The sequence below is a fragment of the Schistocerca serialis genome, chromosome 2 (assembly GCF_023864345.2).
Source record: "Schistocerca serialis cubense isolate TAMUIC-IGC-003099 chromosome 2, iqSchSeri2.2, whole genome shotgun sequence".
Classification (NCBI taxonomy): Eukaryota; Metazoa; Arthropoda; class Insecta; order Orthoptera; family Acrididae; genus Schistocerca; species Schistocerca serialis.
The window spans coordinates 1,050,737,615-1,050,744,278 of NC_064639.1; the positions used below are offsets into that span (position 1 = coordinate 1,050,737,615).

A 6,664-nucleotide genomic window follows, 5' to 3' on the forward strand; every position below is an offset into this window, starting at 1 on the left:
GAGAGTTGCATTCACTTCACGAGATGGTAACTCGGACTAGTGGCAGTTTAAACGCATGACCAATAATCATTTGTCGAATCTAGCTACTGTCCAATGTCCAATGCAACGATGGAATAACACACCGAGGTCGGAACTGGCGGTCAGCACTACTGGACTCTTGTGTTTAGAGCATCCGGAAGCAGAAAGGAACCACTACTACCAGAGTAGGGAGAAAAAACACACCACCCCGCCCACAAATCAAGGAATCTTTCAAAAATGGTTCAAATGGCTCTGAGCACTATGAGACTTAACTTCTGAGGTCATCAGTCCCCTAGAACGTAGAACTACTTAAACCTAACTAACCTAAGAACATCACACACATCCATGCCCGAGGCAGGATTCGAACCTGCGACCGTAGTGGTCGCGCGGCTCCAGACTGTAGCGCCTAGAACCGCTCGGTCACTCAGGCCGGCTCAAGGAATCTGTCGAACCACATTACACTAAGCTCCAGGACGGGTAACTGGGGCGTTAACGGCCACTAGGCAGGAAAATACCACTTGTTGAACTTCACAAATAATAACATACAGAATGCAACAATTAATAATAAGAAGTGGAGGAAGGCTAGTTACGTTCGCCTTCCACAAACGCTCCACTCGCTGCTCTTTGTCTCGGCGACACTGTGAGCAGCCACACGCAAACAAATGTCGAGATCTCACAGTGGTGGAGGTTTCACTACTTGAATTAAGATCCACTCAACTTAAAAATTCCTGGGTCCGGTTGACAACGAGGTTGTACCATTAGCAACTACAGCCCTTCCATCCGGCAGTGCATGCGTGCCGCCAGTGGTCCCGCCATGTTCTCGCGCTTTGCGGACCTGGCTGCTCGTCTGCCCCCAACCGAACTGCCGACTCACACCACTCGGAAATACTACAACGTCGCCCCGAAGACAGTACCACCGTTTCTAGATATCGATAACCGCCGCTGCTGCCACCAGCAGACAGAGCACGCTTGCAAACGGAGTGTCCCCAATGAACACAGGAATAAGACGACAACCGTAACTATACCAACTAAACGATGCCAACCTAGCAACGGCACCAACGCGAGCCGCAGCACGGGTCAAAATATGTACCTACTGCAGTAACAATACCACTCCACTACGTCGATAGGCCACGAGTGGCCCATCGGGACCATCCGACCACCGTGTCACCCGCAGGAGGGATGCGGATAGGAGGGGCATGGGGTCAGCACACCGCTCTCCCGGTCGTAATGATGGTATTCTTGACCGAACCCGCTACTAATCGGTCGAGTAGCTCCTCAATTGGCATCACGAGGCTGAGTGCACCCCGAAAAAAGGCAACAGCGCATGGCGGCCTGGATGGTCACCCATCCAAGTGCCGACCACGTCCGACAGCGCTTAACTTCGGTGATCTCACGGGAACCGGTGTATCCTCTGCAGCAACGCCGTTGCCCCGCAGTAACAATACAGGGTGAGTCACCTAACATTACCGCTCGATATATTTCGTAAACCACATCAAATACTGACGAATCGATTCCACAGACCGAACGTGAGGAGAGGGGCTAGTGTAATTGGTTAATACAAACCGTAAAAAAATGCACGAAAGTATGTTTTTTAACACAAACCTACGTTTTTTTAAATGGAACCCCGCTTATTTGTTAGCACATCTGAACATATAAACAAATACGTAATCAGTGCCGTTTGTTGCATTGTAAAATGTTAATTACATCCGGCGATATTGTAACCTAAAGTTGACGCTTGAGTACCACTCCTCCGCTGTTCGATCGTGTGTGTCGGAGAGCACCGAATTACGTAGGGATCCAGAGGGAACGGTGATGGACCTTAGGTACAGAAGAGACTGGAACAGCACATTACGTCCACATGCTAACACCTTTTTATTGGTTTTTTTCACTGACGCACATGTGCATTACCATGAGGGGTGAGGTACACGTTCGACGGGCGTTTCATAGGACGTGGAGGACGCATAAATTGGCCAGCCCGTTCTCCTGATCTACCACCTCTGGACTTCTTTCTGTGGGGTACGTTAAAGGAGAATGTGTACCGTGATGTGCCTACAACCCCAGAGGATATGAAACAATGTATTGTGGCAGCCTGCGGCGACATTACACCAGATGTACTGCGGCGTGTACGACATTCATTACGCCAGAGATTGCAATTGTGTGCAGCAAATGATGGCCACCACATTGAACATCTATTGGCCTGACATGTCGGGACACACTCTATTCCACTCCGTAATTGAAAACGGAATCCACGTGTGTACGTGTACCTCACCCCTCATAGTAATGTACATGTACGTCAGTGAAAAAGACCAATAAAAAGGTGTTAGCATGTGGACGTAATGTGCCGTTCCAGTCTCTTCTCTACCTAAGGTCCATCACCGTTCCCTTTGGATCCCTACGTAATTCGGTGCTCTCCGATACAATCGATCGAACAGCGGAGGAGTGGTACTCAAGCGTCAACTTTAGGTTACAATATCTCTGGATGTAATTAACATTTTACAATGCAACAAACGGCACTGATTACGTATTTGTTTATATGTTCAGATGTGCTGACAAAACTAACGGGGTTCCATTTAAAAAAACGTAGGTTTGTGTTAAAAAACATACTTCCGTGCATTTTTTATGGTTTGTATTAACCAATTACACTAGCCCCTCTCCTCACGTTCGGTCTGTGGAATCGATTCGTCAGTATTTGATGTGGTTTACGAAATATATCCAGCGGTAACGTTAGGTGACTCACCCTGTAAACGAAATGAGAACTTATACCAGTAACCAGCTGTATCCGTGTAACCAACAAAAACTGGACACTTGTTATATGGAATGTTTTATTCGAATCTGTGCTACCATCTCCTGAGATATTTTCTGTTCCTCCTGAGCAACCCTGCATAAGTGCGGCAGTCCACTTTTTGTGACGCTACCCGTCCTACCCTGAGCAGAGAAGAGTTCTTCGCCCCAGAAGCCTGCCGGGTGCAGTGGCGTTGCATAATTTAGCGGTAGTGGCAGCGAAAGCGCAGCGTCCGTGCCGGCCATGGCTCATTTCACAAGTTGGCTGGCTTTTCTTTCTTTCTTTCCCTTTTATTCCGACGGATTTTTGGCCGCCGGGAGTTGAGCAGGCGGCGCGGTATCGGCGCGTGCGGATCTCGACGGCTCCTTTCCAATTGTCTGCGCACGCCGTAAATTTTTAGTGCCGCTAACCCGTGTAGCAACTGCCGCGGCGGCGAGGTGGCGCCCACCCCGTGTGTCTGCCTGCCTGCCAGTGTGTGTCGCAACCCCACCTGTCGCCGCCGTGACCCGCCGCTTATGGAAAGGCCAGCCATGCAGAGGAGTCGGGGTGCTGCCAGCCGCACTTGCAAGGGTCAGCGATCGGATCGGCGTTGAGCGGACCCTCCGACAGAAACTCTTTGTAGGGAAAGTTGAAATGCGGCAAGTATTTTGCTTGCCGGTTTCATTAATAATTCGAATATACTTATCACCCTGGCAAGGAGAGGTTCCCAGCACTGGGGTCGGCTTTTTGAAAACAAATGTATGATGATGTAGACCAAAATTCCAGTTGTAACACCCTGCAGCCATTTACCGTGATGGGTCCTCGTTCGCAAATAATTGATGAAAAACTTTCGGAATTTTGCGTGACGGTTAGTGGTATTCAAACAGCGATGTTGCAAAGTGGGGTTGCGTGATGTAGTGGATAGGATAATAGTTTTGTGGTGTCACCGCCAGACACCATACTTCCTAGGTGGTAGCCTTTAAATCGGCCGCGGTCCGTTAGCATACGTCGGACCCGCGTGTCGCCACTATCAGTGATTGCAGACCGAGCGCCGCCGCACGGCAGGTCTAGAGAGACTCCCTAGCACTCGCCCAGTTGTACAGCCGACTTTGCTAGCGATGGTTCACTGTTTACAGAGACGACAGTTTAGCACAGCCTTCAGCTACGTCATTTGCTACGACCTAGCAAGGCGCCATATTCTTCAAGAATGTATTCTGAACAGATAATATTGTGAACCATGTACCGTCAAGAGCGACGTTCATCATTAATGGATTAAAGTTAAGTATCAAACTAATTACGTCCGCTTTCTGAATTCTCATTCCTTGTCATGTTCCAGACCTCACGTCAGCATAGTTCTTCCCTCCTCACGCCAGCCTGCGTGAGCTAAAACGCGTGCATTTCGGCCTCCACTCGTAACACGGTGTTGGCTCTTCTGCCAACACAACGAGTTTCACCTACAGAAGATCGTGGGTTTGAATCTCATCATCAAGAATGATATTTTTTTAAATATTTCTATTGAAATGACTGTATCATTATTTTTATTCAATTAATTGGTTCAAATGTAATTGTTTATTTCTATTCCTTTGTCACTTCATTTTAATCACTTACTATAAACGAGGAGATTCGTACCCAAAACGTCTTGCGTGAGAAGCTATTGTATTGTATTAAACCACGCAACCACACTACTTAACACGTCCTTTCGTAACGGTACTCAGTGTCATTCAAAACTCGGAATTTTTTTTTTCACAAGCTCCACGCAAATCATCACCCACCAGGATCAATGGCTGTAGTGTGTGGTACCCTACATAATCGACCTACATAACCGAAGTCGATCCCTTCGCTATGGACCTCTGCTTGTAAGAATGAGAACACGGAAATTCGGTATGAAAAATGATACTGACGTCACGGCACACGGTGACTGCAGTAGGGTCCCCTGTGTATCTTTCACGTCTCTCTTTATTAACTCGGTGGCGGTTTCTGATGGATTATAAACGTCCGGGGGTGAGTGCGAATGTGCAGAGGATTCGTCACGTAGCGGCAGGAAACATTTTATTGGAGCAGTTCGATGAACGGTGTACAGGACCACAACCTGGGTGGCTAGGATTCTGGGAAGTGAGGTCGGGCCCAAACGTAACGGCGGCGGCAAGCATTGTCCTCCCACAAAGACTGCTGGCGGCTAAGGTCAGGCCTCCGGCAGTACGGTGCAGTGGCAGGAGTCGGGGCGACTTTTCCATGTTTCTCTGACTTCTTTTCAACATTACTATCTGCTGCCCGTAGAAAGTGCCGTCCACCGGAAACAAAGTCCAGCCTCGTAGCAGTACTCTCTGACTTTCTCGAACACGGTTGCGAGGCTATGGGCATTGGCGGGAGAACGTGCGGTTAGCGTAGAGAAGTGTAACGTCAGATCGCAGTGGGTAGTGGGGGACAAATTCATGTTGTCAATGGACGCCGCAAAAGACGCACTATATTTGGTTTGATTCCCTGCTGGAAGCAATCCTCGTGTTGGAACCGCAGTGGTTCTGTAATTTTGCGATGGGTGACTGGCACCGTTTTGGCGGCAAGGAATGTGCATGGAGTAATCCACTGACCGGTAGGACGCAATGGTGTCTGTATCGGAGAAGTATTTGCCGGTAGGATGGGTTGGTGTCCGAGTCGCACTTGTGGGTAGGACGCGAAAGTATCCGGCCCGACTTGGCGAAGCACAGCGCAGCAGAGGATGCCGCATCTTGGAGTTCCGCTAAGGTGCTGAAGATTCCGTCTTCACGAAGGGGACTTGTAAAGAAACTTGTTCTCTACTTCTGAAAAAAAACCTTTAAATAATAAAACATGACCTGTACAAGGCATCTGACTACCCCTGTTAGTCATGGACGAAAAAAAAAAAAAATTGGCATAGTCTTTGTCAGAACGTGCAGAATCTTATGTGGGGCCAATAAGACGTAAATTTTAATCTAAATATGGTATACCAATGTTTACGCAATAAAAAAATAAATTAGATAATTCAGTACAATTATTATATAGATGCGATAAATCACTTTAACGGGGCCCAAATGAACAGTTAAAGTCAATGTAATTCCACTAAATCTGCAAAAGTAAAAAAGAATTATTGTAGGGGCCTACATAGACATCGCGCATCTCCTAGATGCCCACGAAATACGAAATTTTGTTTTGAAGCTGACAGCCAATGAGAAATTAGGTGCAAAATACTATTGGTCAGTTTTCAAGCAGTAATGGCGGAGAGCATCAGCTGGTAATATACGTCATTTTGTGGTAGCTAATTTTACTGCACAAAAAATAAAATACGTGCTCTCTCCAAAAGAAGTTACACACAAACATTAAAATAAAATTATTATGAGCAGCAAAATGTCTAAGAAGAATTTTGAAAGAAAATTATTAATTGAACTTTAATTTGGCGGGTTTTCAACACTGTCGATAAGACGAAAGAAATTATGATGAGCAGCAAAATGTCTAAGAAGAATTTTGAAAGAAAATTATTAATTGAACTTTAATTTGGCGGGTTTTCAACACTGTCGATAAGACGAAATAGTGGAAAGAATATTTATTGGAACTAAACAAAATTGAACCTTGATATTGTGTCAGTATTTTTAAAATAGATAATTTAACTGCAATTGTCTTCAATTTTGAAATGAGAGAGAGAGTAATAATTTTCTTTTAATGTCTTAACTGTTGCTGCAGGCAGCGCGATGACGTCAGCGATGGTCCGCGCGGACGATGTGTGAAGTGAATCCTCGTTCGTGACGTGAAGATAATGACGGCTCTGAGCACTATGGGACTTAACATCTATGGTCATCAGTCCACCAGAACTTAGAATTACTTAAACCTAGCTAACCTAAGGACATCACACAACACCTAGTCATCACGAGGCAG

General features: G+C 46.5%; 1 pseudogene; it reads right to left on the reverse strand.

The window, feature by feature from the left end:
• Positions 1 to 1,330: 1,330 nt before the first annotated feature.
• Positions 1,331 to 1,448, reverse strand: LOC126459080 (5S ribosomal RNA; annotated as a pseudogene).
• Positions 1,449 to 6,664: the final 5,216 nt, after the last annotated feature.